The 13,611-nt window shown below is 43.3% G+C and overlaps 1 protein-coding gene across 1 annotated transcript in view; it reads left to right on the plus strand.

The window, feature by feature from the left end:
* The window catches only part of LOC109914564 (gastrula zinc finger protein XlCGF8.2DB-like), a 48,972-nt gene extending 35,822 nt beyond the window's left edge, over nucleotides 1-13,150 (plus strand). Inside the window, exon 4 of the transcript XR_007262482.1 lies at nucleotides 12,790-13,150. The gene's annotated coding sequence lies outside the window, so the exon portion shown is untranslated. The remainder of the gene's footprint in view (nucleotides 1-12,789) is intronic.
* The last annotated feature ends 461 nt before the right edge of the window (nucleotides 13,151-13,611 follow it).

The following is a 13,611-nucleotide window of genomic DNA, read 5'->3' on the forward strand; positions in this document are numbered from 1 at the left end:
CACCTGGAAACCGATATCCATTTCAAGCCCACTGACTCCCACAGCTTTTTAAAAATTTTTCTGAAGAAGGGTCTAGGCCCAAAACGTCAGCTTTCCTGCTCCTCTGATGCTGCTTGGCCTGCTGTGTTCATCCAGCTCTACACCTTGTTATCTCAGATTCTCCAGCATCTGCAGTTCCTACTATCTCTGAAATTGGTTAGGAACAAGTTGAGAAGTGAAACAGGGGAGAGAAACAAAAGTGAAAGGCAGTAATGACTGGGATGCATGAGGCAAGAAGTGAGTGTGGAGTTGGTGGCACAACGCTCAGTGTCAGTGCTAATGGGTCAGCCTTTACTGCCCACTGTTTACCCTGACTCACACACCACTCCTGATTAGTTCATCACAATGATTCTAGCCTTCTTGGTGTGAGGATCCCTCTGTGTGTATTAACGCAGTTTATGGGCCCCAAGAGGATGAAAACATCCTCATTAACTCCACAGTTTAAACGGGTGAAAATATCACATTTAGACCCATGCAAGAGGAGATTGTCTGTTTCTCTGCATTTTCAGAGGAGAATGTTCAGCTGTGATCTTACCGTCTTTGCAAAAGCAGGGGTTGTTTGAGATTATCACTAAGCAACATTGATACAAGAAAGAAAGAGTTACTGATGGTGTGATTAGTTAAATGCACATATGGATGGGAAAAGCCAAGCCCTGTGTTGTGCTATGGCTTAGTTGGTTAAATCAACTACCTTAAAAGCAGGAAATCCTGGGACTGAATCCTGGTGGTATCTCTGCATTCTGTTGAAGACTCTTTGTTTAAACTGCCCCCAAAAGCCATGTTTTTAATCCAACCAGCAATGTCGATGGAGAGAACTGAGCATGCTTCCTGCGTTTGAGCTCAGCCTGTTATCATATGGCGCTCCCACTCCTGTCATCTCGTTTGCCCACATCAGGGAATGCTTTTCGTGCTAACAATGAATTCATCCTGGTATTTAGTAGGAATAACAGTGTGAGGCAGGATAAACTGCAGTCTTATTGTGGAACGTTGTGGTAATGGTGCAGTCACCATGAGCTTATCACCCTCTTTCTCTGCTGCCACCATTCATTCACTTTGCACCAACAGGAGAGACATTGTTGTAATCATATGATTGTGGTGGCTTTGCTTTTTCTTTGCTGCTGGATTAGGAATTCTATTTCAAGGTCTAACAGCTCATCATATTTTGAAGGTAGAAATATCTGCTTACATCAGGCCTAAGGGACAGACACATTATCTGTATAATATTAGCCCAGTTTTAGACGCTATAGCCTGCGGGGACGGATGGGGAAGCCACTTTCAAACAATCTCCAAATTTCAGACTTTTCAAAGAGCAGAAATGGGAAATGAGGGAGATGGAAATACAGAGAGTGGGAGAACGTGAAAGGAGCTGAGGTGGATACACAGAGACAAGTGAGACAAATAGAGACACATATTGAGGTAGATACTGAAAGGAACCAGGTCTCGATTCAACATGGCTGCTAACTGACAGAAAAGGAAAGGTAAAAGCAACCATTTAACCAGAACCTCTCCCCACCTCAGGGCAACGGAAGCAGCATTAGAGCTGATAAAGTCTTTTTAAAGTTGTAAATTTGACGATTGGAAACTAACGAGATATTTTGATAAATGTGCTGCTTCGACAGAAAGAAGTGATAATTTCCCCGGCATTATAATATAGAAATTTAGCCCATATTTTCAGCGTGTGTCATCAGGCATCCATCTATTCTAGTCGCAGTTTACAGCATTTGGCCCATTGCCTTTTGTGTTCTTAAGTTTCGAGGGCAAATGTCAATGAGATTATCCCTGTAATCAATGAATGGGACTGAAGTTTGAGATGATAAAACTGGGTTAAAACCCCCTTAAAGAACTCATCCTCATGTTAATCCACAGAGGGAGACACACAGACGTATCCCCCAAGCATGAAAGAGGTCTGAGGATGTATGTGCTCCATTTCATTCATGTCCACTCTCTGTCCCCGCACACAAGGTTCCCCGACAAAAGGCCATTTTATGTGAAACACAAGCAAGTTTTCCAGACAATGGGAACTGTTGCTATGAGCTGGGATATGAAATGGACAGTGAGCTGAAATAGTCCCACATGCTGCTCATGTGCCAATTTCAATTTCCAAAACCCACCGATCCAATCACTTCAGCTGCCGGGAATCTGACAGTGCTAGGCACACATTCCTCTTTGGAAGCAACTGTCAACTACCACTGCAAATCCCCCTCCAAGCTTCTCATCATTCTGAGTTAGAAATATGCCGCTGTTCCTTCAGCGTCGCTGGGTCTAAATCCTGGAACTCCCTCCGTAACAGCATCATGGCTGTATATACGTGCTAATGATTTCAAGTGCTCAAGAAAGTAACTCGTCACTTCCATCTCTGCGGTAATTAGGGACAGCCAGTAAATCCTATCCCAGTGAGTGATGTCCACATCCGAGGAACCCGTGATCAAAAGTTGCATTTTCTAATTGGATGCCTGCAGTCAGTTGGGAACAAATCCAGAAGCAGAGCGGGAAAGTGAAATAAAAGTGACAGGCAATGATGGCTTGGAGGCATGAGACAGCAAGTAAGTGTGGAGCTGGTGATGCAAGGCTCAGTGTCAGTGCTAGTGGATCAAATCGAAATTCAACCAACAGAATGTGGGAAGTTAGACAAATGTTATATTCACACAACTGGGAAAACATTACAGAACAACAGTGAAGGTCCTTTGACATCATCCTCAAATGTACGTGCCACACCCCAGATGACAAGCTGAATACTTTTGTCTGAAAACTTGGCACCCCATGCTAACAGAATTGCACTGAGGGAGCGTGCTGGGGCTGTAAAATAGAGGTCGATAGATCAAAATCATCCTTTGCTATTTGGGAGCTCTATGTTCCTGCATGCATGTTCCGACCCTGCAAGTGTTTCTCTGTTCTGCAAAATGCATTTTGATCTGATTCCGTAATTCCATGCGCCTGAAAAAAATCTCTCGTATTGATACATGGGCCAAGTTTATACAGGTCAGGTGACACACTTGTGAAGGCCTGAATGGTCTTCCCCTGTTCTCTGTCGAGCTGTTATGATCTGATTTGTAAAAGCTGCCCTCTGAGATGGCAGGCACAAACTGGTGAAATTGAAACACATCAGTTGCATGTGTGTTCCAGGCACAGGACGCCGTTCAATAATTCCCCATGCTGTTTCAGACAGCAGCGTCCTCCTGGTAAAATAAAATATCGTGAATGACGAGAGTATCATCATGTCAGAGACAGCATCCCGACACAGACACTGTTCACCATTATTAGGACAGATATCACTGATTGTGAATAATGTCCAAGAGATACAAGCGACAGAAAGTTGCCGTGGACTTGATGGGCCGAATGACTTCTTTCTGCACGGGAATGACGCCAAGGGTTTATGATGTCACTCTCCCTGTCTCTGTGATCTGCAAATGCTGGTGAAAAGTGTGACTTCACCTGATGGAGGAGCAGCGCTCAAAAAGCATGTGATTTCACTGGTGTCATGTGACTTCTGACTTTGTTCACTGTCTCTATGATAGAGTGGGTGAGTGAGAAAGAATTTTTAACCCTCCCTCTGCAATGTCCTGGGATACGCTCCTGGGTACCGGAGATTTATCTACCTTTATATTTTCTAAGACACCCAGCACTTCCTTTCCTGTAATGTGAACTGTTTTCGAAACATCAATATTTATTTCCCCGTGTTCTCTAGCCTCCTTCAGCCCAACTTGTCTATGCCAACCAGGTTTCCCAAACTAGTCCCACTTGCTTGCACTTGTCCCATATCCCGCTAAAGCTTTCCTATTCATGTACCCGTCGAAATGTCTTTTAAATGTTCTAAATGTACTTGTATCTACTAATTCCTCTGGCAGCTCATTCCACATACTTAGCATCTTCTGTTTGGAAAGGTTGCCCCTTGGTTCCCTTTTAAATCTTGCTCCTCTCACCTTAAAGATATACCCTCTAGTTTTGGTCTCCCCCATCCAAGGGAAAAGACCTTTGCTATTCACCTTGTCTATAGCCCACATGATTTTAAAAACCTGTATAAAGTCAACCCTCAACCTCATACACTCCAGCTTATCCAGTCACTCATCATAACTCAAACCCTCCAGTCCAGATAACGTATAGACTGTAAGTGTTGCATGAAGTCACACAGAGTATAAAGTCAATCCAGCCATAAGAAACATCACCTAGTCTCCATTTCTTTGGCCTTTGGTCAAATAGTTTGGCAGCAGGAACTGTCCAGCTTCATACATGGAGAGTGAACATTTGGGATAGCATTCTCCACAGTATAAACTGACATGCAATATTCATTTAATATCTCTCCCATCTGCTGTGTTTCAACACAAAGACAATCTCCTTGATCTTTAAGATGCCTGACTGTCTCTCTAGTTGCTCTCTTGCTCTGTATGTACTTATAGAATCTCTTTAGATTATCCTTAGACTTGCAGATCAGGTTATCTCATATCCTGTCTTTGCCTTCCAGATCTCCCTCTTAAGAAAACCCCGACACTCTTTTTACCAAGAAACCACAATACATAGGAGCAGAAGTTAGGCCATTTGGCCCATCGAGTCTGCTCTACCATTCAATCATGGCTGATACGTTTCCCTACCCCATTCTCCCACCTTGTCCCCATAACCTTTGATCCCATTAACAATCAAGAACTTATCTATCTCTGTCTTAAATATACTCAATGACCTGGCTGCCACAGCTTTCTGTGGCAATTAATTCCATAGATTCACCATGCTCTTGCTGAACAAATTCCTCCTCATCTCCCTTCTAAAGTGTCTTCTCTTTACTATAAGGCTGTGGCCTGGGGTGCAAGTCTCTGCTGCTAATGGAAACATCTTCCCAACGTCCACACTGTCCAGGCCTTTCAGTATTCTAAGAATAAATTAGATCCCTTCCCATCCTTCTAAACTCCATCAAGTATGGATCCAAAGATCTCAAATGTTCTTCATATGTTCAGCCTTTCATTCCTGGGATCATTCTCGTGAACCTCCTCTGGACCCGCGCAGGGGCAGAACATCCTTCCTGAGATATGGGGCCCAAGATTTCTCACAGTATTCTAAATGTGGTCTGACCAGATCCTTATTAAGCGTCAGAAGTACATCCCTGCTTTTATATCTAGTCCCCTTGAAATAAATGCCAACATTGTATTTGCCTTCCTAAGTACCTAGTCCACCTGCATGTTAACCTGAAGAGAATTCTGGAATAGGACTCCCAAATCTCTTTGCATTTCAGATTTCTGAATTTTCTCCACATTTAGAAAATAGTCTATGCCTTCATTCTTCCTAGCGAAGTGCATGACCTGACACTTTCGCACGTTGTATTCCATCTGCCAATTCTGTGCCCACTCTCCTAATCTGTCTAAATCCTTCTGCAGCCTTCCCGGCTCCTCAGAACTACATATCCCTCCATCTATCTTTTTATTATCTGCAAACTTAATCAGAATGCCCTCAGTTCCTTCATCTAGATCATTAATGTGTAAAGTGAGAAGTTGTGGTTCCAACATTGACGCTTGCGGAGCACCACTGGTCACTGACTGCCACCCTGAGAAGGACTCTTTTATCCCCTATCTCTGCTTTCTGCTTTATACTGTTCAAGAAATTCATTTGAACCCTGTTGGTTGTATCTAATATAATTGGTTTTAATTCTTGACTAGAGTCTCAATATCTTTTTTCATCCATTTAGGGGAGGTGATGCTTCGTGGTATTATTGCTCGACTGTTGATCCAGAGACCCAGATAATGTTCTGGGGCTTGGGTTCGAATCCTGCCATTGGCAGATGGTGAATTTGAATTCAATAAATATCTGGAATTAGGAGTCTAATGATGACAGTGAATCCATTGTCGATTGTTGGAAAAAACAATCTTGTTCACTAACTTCCTTTAGTGAAGGAAATTGCTTTCCTTACCTGGTCTGACTGAAATGTGACTCCAGACCCAGAGCAATGTGGTTGACTCTTAACTTCCCTCTGAGCAATTAGGGTTGGGGAATAAATGCTGCGTAGCCAGCGACACCCTCATCCCGTGAATGAATAAAGGAAAAAACATCCATTGTTCTCTGATCATGCCAGCCTCACCTGAGGAAGGGTCACCAGACCCGAAACGTTAACTCTGATTTTTTCTTCACGGATGCTGCCAGACCTGCTGAGCTTTTCCAGCAACTTCTGTTTTTGTTACCTTTCACTCTAATAGGAACATAGTGTAATATAATGGCTCTGAACTCTTATTATCACACTTTTGAAAGCCTCTCACTTATCAGACGCCTGTTTATCTGTGAACAGTCTACTCCAATCAGCTTTTGAAAGTTCTTGTCTCATACATTAAAATTTGCCTTTCTCCAATTAAAAACTTTAACTTTTACAGAAGGTTTATTGTTTTCCTTAACTGTTTTAAAACTCACAGAATCATGATCATTAGACCCAAAGTTCCCCTACAATCACTTCAGTCACTTGCCCTGCCTTATTGCCCAAGGGAACATCAGGATTTTCTCCTTCTCCAGTAGGAACACTTACATGTTGATTAAGAAATTTTCTTGAACATAAGTAGCAAATTCTTCACCATCCAAACCTTTAGCATGATGGTAGTCCCAGTCAATGTTTGGAAAACTAAAATCACTGACTATTACAACCTTCTTATTCTTACGTATAGCTGAGATCTCTCTGCACAATTGTTCCTCAGTTTCTCTCTGACTATTGGAGGGCCTATAGTACAATCCCATCAAGGTGATAATTCCTTTCTTATTTCTAATTTCAACCCATATATTTTCACTGGATGAGTTTTTAGAAATAATTTCTCTAATTATAGCAGTGATGTTTTCTTTAATCAAAAACATCACTGCTCCTCCTCTTTTGCCTCCCCTTCTATCCTTCCTATATCCCCCTCGTACTTCTAGACTCTATCGAATACAGACTCAGAGTCCTCAACTGCTATATTTATGACAAGCCCTTCATTTTGGGATCATTCTTGTAAACCTGCTCTGGACACCTTCCAATGCTAGCACATCCTCCCTTAGATACAGGGCCCAAAACTGCTCGCAATATTCCAAATGTTACTGTCTCTCCTCTTGTATTCTAGGCAACTTGTAATAAATGTTAAAATGGCATTTGCCTTCCAACTGCCAACTGAACCTACATTTTAACCTTCAGAGAATTTCTGAACAAGGACTCCCAAAGTCCCTTTGTGCTTCAGATTTCTGAAGCCTTTCCCCATTTAAACAATGGTCTATGCCTTCATTCTTCCTACCAAAGTGCATAACGTCTCACTATCTCACATTGTATTCCATCTGCCACTTCTTTGTCTGCTCTCCTAGCCTGTCCAAATCCTTCTGCAGCCTTCCTGCTTCCTCAGGATACCTATCCCTCTCCCTACCTTTGTGTTATCTGCAAATGTGGCAACAATGCCCTCAATTCCTTTGTCAAGATCATTAATGCATAACGCAAGTGGTTGTGGTCTCACTGATGCCTGTGGAACTCATCAAGTTACCAGCTGCCATCCTGTAAAAGACCCCTTTATTCTGACTCTCTGCCTTCTGCCAGTCAGCCAATCCTCTACCTTGCCACTAACACCATACTCTTATCTTATTTAGCAGCCTGCTGTGCGATACCTTGTCAAAGGCCTTCTGGAAATCAAATAGATCATGCCCACTGGCTCTCCTTGGTTCTACTTGCTTGTTACTTCCTCAAAGTAATCAAATAGATTTGTCAGGCATGACCTCCTTTCGATGAAGCCATGCTGACTCAGCCCTATTTTACCATGCATTTGCAAGTACTCTGCAGTCTCATTCTTAATAATGGACTCTAGAATGTTAGCAACAACTGAGGTCAGGCTACCCAGCCTATAGTTTGCTGCCTCTGCTGCCCTCCTTTCTTAAACCGGGATGTTGCATTAGCCATTTTCCAGTCATCTGGGACCCTCCCTGACTCCAGTGATTTATGAAAGATCACCACCAATGCCTCTACAATCTCCTCAGCTATCTCCTTCAGAACTCTGGGGTGTAGTCCATCTGGTACGGGTGATTTATCCACCCTCAAGATCTTTCATCTTCCACAGCCCCTTCTCCATAGTGATGGCCAGTGCACTCGCTTCTGTCTCTGTTGAAGTTCTTATATGCTGCTGGTGCCTTCCACAGTGAAAACTGATGCAAAGCACCTAATCAGTTCCTCCACCATTTCTTCGTTCCCCATTACTACTTCTTCAGCCTCATTTTCCAGCATCGACTGTCCACTCTTGACTCTTTGTAACATTTCAGGTATCTAAAAAAAAACTCTTGCAATCTTCTTTTATATTAGTAGCTGGCTTACTCTCATATTTCATCTTCTCTCCCACTAGTGCTTTTTGTTTTTAGTTATCCTCTGCTGAATTTTAAAGGCTTCCCAATTCTTTGGCTTCTACTAGTCTTTATCATGTTGTGTGCTTTTTCTTTTGCTTTTAGCTCTCCCTAACATTCCTTGTCAGCCACGGTTGCTTCATCCTCCCCTTTGTATGTTTCTTTTTCCTTGGGATGAATTCCCTATTGTTTAGTGAGCGTTACCTCAAGCAGCTCCAAAAAAAAATCTCATAGACATTCTACAAATTCCTTTTCTTGAAATCCGCTGCAAACCTGATTTTCCCAGTCCACCTGCATATTGAAGTCCCCCATGATTATTGCAATAGTGCCTTTCGTACATGCCTTTTCTATCTCCGAATTCATTTTCTTCCCTGCATCCTGACAACTGCTAGGAAGCTTGTTCATAAGTTCCATTCAGCATCTCTTCCTTTGTGGTTCTTTGACTCTCCCCCCAACAGATTCTACACCTTCCGATTCTATCTCACTTTTTGCTGTCAATACAATTTCATTTCTTGCCAACAAGGCAACCCTGCCCCCTCTGCCCATCTGCCTGTCTTTCCATTGGACTTGCATTCTTGGATATTCAGTTCTCAGCACTGATCCCCATGCAGCCATATCTCTGTGATATCCACAACATTGTATAGCCAATTTCAATCTGTGCTACAAGTTCGTTTACCTTGTTTCGTATACTGTGTGCATTTAAGTACAACACCCTCAGTCCTGCTATGACTGCCCCTCTTCTCATAGTTGTCCCCTTACCTGTTGTGCCTGAGGATTGATTCCTGATCCTTTCCATTCTTCCTGACCTATGATTTGTTCTGGAAACTTTAACCTGAGTTATGTCCACCTCCCCCTTCATCTTTTTCCATAATTTTGCATGCAACTGAAGGCCCCCGCCCCTTCCTCCTACAACCGGTTTAAAGCCCTATTCATAGACCCTAATTATGTGATTTGCTAGGACTCTGGTCCCAGCATGATTCAGGTGTATTTATCCCATTGGAACAGCTCTGTCCTTCCCCAATACTGCCACCAATGTCGAATGAATTTTAAACTGTTTCTCCCATGCCAATGTTTGAGCCACGCATTTACCTCTTCAATCTTGCTGATATTAATTTGCTGATGCTCAGGTAATAATCCAGAGAGTATTGTCTTTCTCATTCTGCTTTTTAAATTTACTCTCAGGCTGCTCGTACTATTTCCTGTTTCTACCTACCTTGTTTGTACCTACGTGGACCGCTCCAATTTTTTTCTCCCCTCCCACTCCAAGTTCCTCTGCAGCCAGTGAGATATCGTGGACACAGGAACCAGGAAGGAGGACTGCCTTTAGGAGTCTTGATCCTGGCCACAGAAAACAATGTCTATTCCCCTGACTACACTACCCCTGGTTACAAATATATTACCCTTTTTTTCTGCACTCACTACCCATCCCCACAACCATCTTGAATGGCTCCCTGTACCATGGTACTATGGCCAGTTTGCTCATCGTCCCTACAGCCCACACTTTTATCCACACAGAAACACAAACTCAAGGGCTAAGGCTCCTTCAGCAACATCTCCTCCATCCCTCTGTTTCACTCATAGTCATACCCTCCTGTCTCTGACCATTGACTGAATTTGAGGTAGTTAATCTTAGGGGTGTGATAGCCTCCTGAAAGATAGGTCCAGATAAATCATCTCCCCCCACACCTTGATGTGTGACAGTAGTTGGAGCTCAGACTCCAGCTTATCAAGTCTGAGCCGGAGTTCCTCAAGCAACCAATGCTTGTGACAGATGCCGTCACTATGAACCATAATGAGGTCTACCAGCTCCCACATAATGCAGTAACAGCACATTGCCTGGCCTGGCATCAAGTTAATTACTTCTTCGCTTGATTTTCAACAATTTTGCACTAAAAGAACATTTGCCATTGGCTGGGGAAATGAGTTGACAACATTCAAGAGGCTGGAATTGGGTGAATGCAGATATCTTAAAAGATTGTGTCACTGGCAGAGATTACAGAGATGGGAATAACCTCTATGATAGAGGGATTTGAAAACCCTCCCCTCCCCCTACCGCATCCCAAAACCAGCCCAGCTCGTCCCCACCTCCCTAACCTGTTCTTCCTCCCACCTATCCCCTCCTCCCATCTCAAGCCCCACCCCCATTTCCTACCTACTAACCTCATCCCGCCCCCTTGACCTATCCGTCCTCCCTGGACTGACCTATTTCCTCCCTACCTCCCCACCTACCACCTACACTCACCTTTACTGGCTCCATCCCCTGTCTGTTTCCTCTCCACCTATCTTCTCCTCTATCCATCTTCTATCCGCCTCCCCCTCTCTTCCTATTTATTTCAGAACACCCTTCCCCTCCCCCATTTCTGATGAAGGGTCTAGGCCCGAAACATCAGCCTTCCTGCTCCTGTGATGCTGCTTGGCCTGCTGTGTTCATCCAGCTCTACACCTTGTTATCTAGGAAATTCAAAATGCTTTTTTATCAACTGGCAGACGTTTTAGGTCAGTGAGCTCAGGGTGATGTGAACAAGACTCAGTGCGTGTGAATACATGGGCAACAGAGTGTTGGATGAGCTCGAGATGACAGGGAGATTGAAAGTGAGAGGTGGTTCAGGAGTGTGTTGGGGTCATTCAATTTTGGTTACAAAGGACTGGATGAGATTTTTACCACATGAAGCTGAGACTGTGCTGGAGTCAGACCATGTCACTGAAATGGAAGTAGAAAGTCATGGTGACGATATGGCTCTGTGGTTGAAAGCTTATCTCCAAGTCCGATATTTCACCAACATTGCAAAGAACCTGATTCAGACAGTTATCAGAGCGAGCAATACAGTTGGAGTTAGGAAGTTTGTAACAGGGACTGAAGCCCATAGCTGTCAGTGAACAAAGGATCAAGAGTGGGCCATTCAGCTCCTTGAGCCTTCTGCCATTGAATGAAATCTGTGGCCTAACTCCATAAACCTGTCTGTGGACCATATCTTTAGACATCCTTGTTGAACATAAGTTTTATCTATGTCAGATTTAAAATTAACAACTGAGTGACTGAGCATCAACTGCCAATTTTGGAAGCAAGTTTCAAACCAGTACCACCTTTTGTGTGTAGAAGTGATTCCTAATATCTCTCCTGAATAGTCTCGCCCTAATTCTCAGACTATACCCCCTACTTCTAGATTGAATTGGAGGAAATGTCTATGTGAATTGGAGGGAGCTTAGAGGTGGTGATGGTCACATACACCTGCTCCCCTGATGCTTCATGGTGGTGGATGTGGCTGGGCTGGGAGGTTTTACTAAAGTTTTGGTTGAGCTGTTGGTCAATAAAATGCCTCTCATCCACCACCTTTTCCAACCCAAGAACCCACTGTTGGGATTATATATTAACATTGATCGAGGATTGGGTAAAGAATTGAAGGCGGGGGTAGAGATAAAGAGGGCATTTTCATGATGGGAATTGTAACTTGTAGATTCTTACAAGCATCAATACTGGAGCCATTATTTAAATATATTCTAATCACCTGGATGACAAAAATGAATGTACTGCCGCCAAGTTTGCAGATGACACACAATAGATGGAGGCAAATAGTGAGGATGACATAATGAGATTACAGAGGGGCAGAGACAGGTTACACAAGTAGACAAAAACTCAGCTGATGGAATATAATATGGGAAAAATTGAGGTTTATGTATTTTTGCAGGAAGACTAGAAGAGGTGAATATTAACTGGGGAAAAACACTGCAGAAAGCTGCAGCACAGAGAGAATTCTGGGTCCTCATGCATGAAAGATGAAAAGCTAGCATCCAAATTCAGCAGGTAATCAGGAGGTAAATAGTCTGTTGGCCCTTTACTTTAAAGGGAAGAGGGTATAAAAATAGAAAATATGCTAAAGCTGCACAAGACACTATCAAATCCCACCTGGAATACTATCAACAGTTTTAGTCATCCTGCAAGGCAGTCCACAGAATGTTCGGGGGATTGATCCCAGACATGGGAGGACTTTCTCAATGGATGAAAGAAAACTTTATTGAAAGATATAAGATTCTTAGGGCCTTGACAGGAAAAATTCAGAGAAGTTGTTTCTCCTTGTTTGAGAATGTAGGAGGAGAAGACATAATCTCACAGTAAGGAGTCACCTATATAAGACTGAGATGAGGAATTTCTTCTCTTGTGGGGAGGGGTACAAGATACTGAATTTGTGGAATTCCTTACTGCAGAGGCTGGGCTGCTCAGTGTATTCAAGGCTGAGATAGAGATTTTCAATCAGTAAAGGAAACAAAGGTTGGGGATAAGACAGTAAAGTGGAGCTGAAGATCATCAGATCAATCCTGATTTCATTGAATGGCAAGAACAGACTTGATGGGTTGAATTGCCTACTTCCGCTCCTGTATCTTCTGATCTTATCTTTTTTGTTATTCTGGTTTCTCTTTCACTCCACTTTTTCTATTTTCAACCAGTTTCACAGGGTATCAGAAGAGGAAGATTTGTAGTGGGGAGACTTGACATCAAATATCACTTCAGGATCTGATGGAGTCACCCAGTTTATTGTAACCCAAATATCATCGGATATTGAACATGGAAGGAAAAAGCACCATTCACAGGGGGGAGAAACCATACTCGTCTTGTATGTGTGGACAAGGCTTCAGCAGATCATCTGCCTTGTCACAGCACAAATACTGCCACACTGGGGAGAGGCCATTCCTCTGTTCTGAGTGCGGGTACAGATTCATGCAATCATCTACCATGCTGAAGCCCCAGAAATTTCAAATAGAAGACAGACTGCTTAAATGCTCAGACTGTGGGAAATACTATAAAAGCTCTGGCACCCAGAAACTGCATCAATGTGTTCACGCTGGTGAGATACCCTTCAGTTGCTGTCACTGTGGGACTGGGTTCAAGCAATATTCTGACCTCATACAACATCAGCGGATTGACACTGGGGAGAATGACCTGCTCAGAATGTGCAAAGACATTCACTTGGAAATCAACCCTGTTGAAATACCAGCAAGTTCACACAGAGGACAGACCTTTTAAATGCCCAGACTGTGGGATGAGCTATAAAAGATCTGGGGACCTGATGTCCTATCAACATGTTCACACTGACGAGAGACCATTCAGGTGCTCCCACTGTGGGGCAGTCATTCCCACTCACTGTACACCAGCGAACACACACTGGGGAGAGGCTGTACACCTGCACAGAGTGTGGGAAAGGATTTGCTCAGAAATCCAACCTGCTGTGTCGCCAGCTACTTCACACAGGAGAGATCTTTTCAATGCCC

Source organism: Rhincodon typus, chromosome 7 (genome assembly GCF_021869965.1).
Source record: "Rhincodon typus isolate 14 chromosome 7, sRhiTyp1.1, whole genome shotgun sequence".
In the NCBI taxonomy this organism is placed as follows: Eukaryota; Metazoa; Chordata; class Chondrichthyes; order Orectolobiformes; family Rhincodontidae; genus Rhincodon; species Rhincodon typus.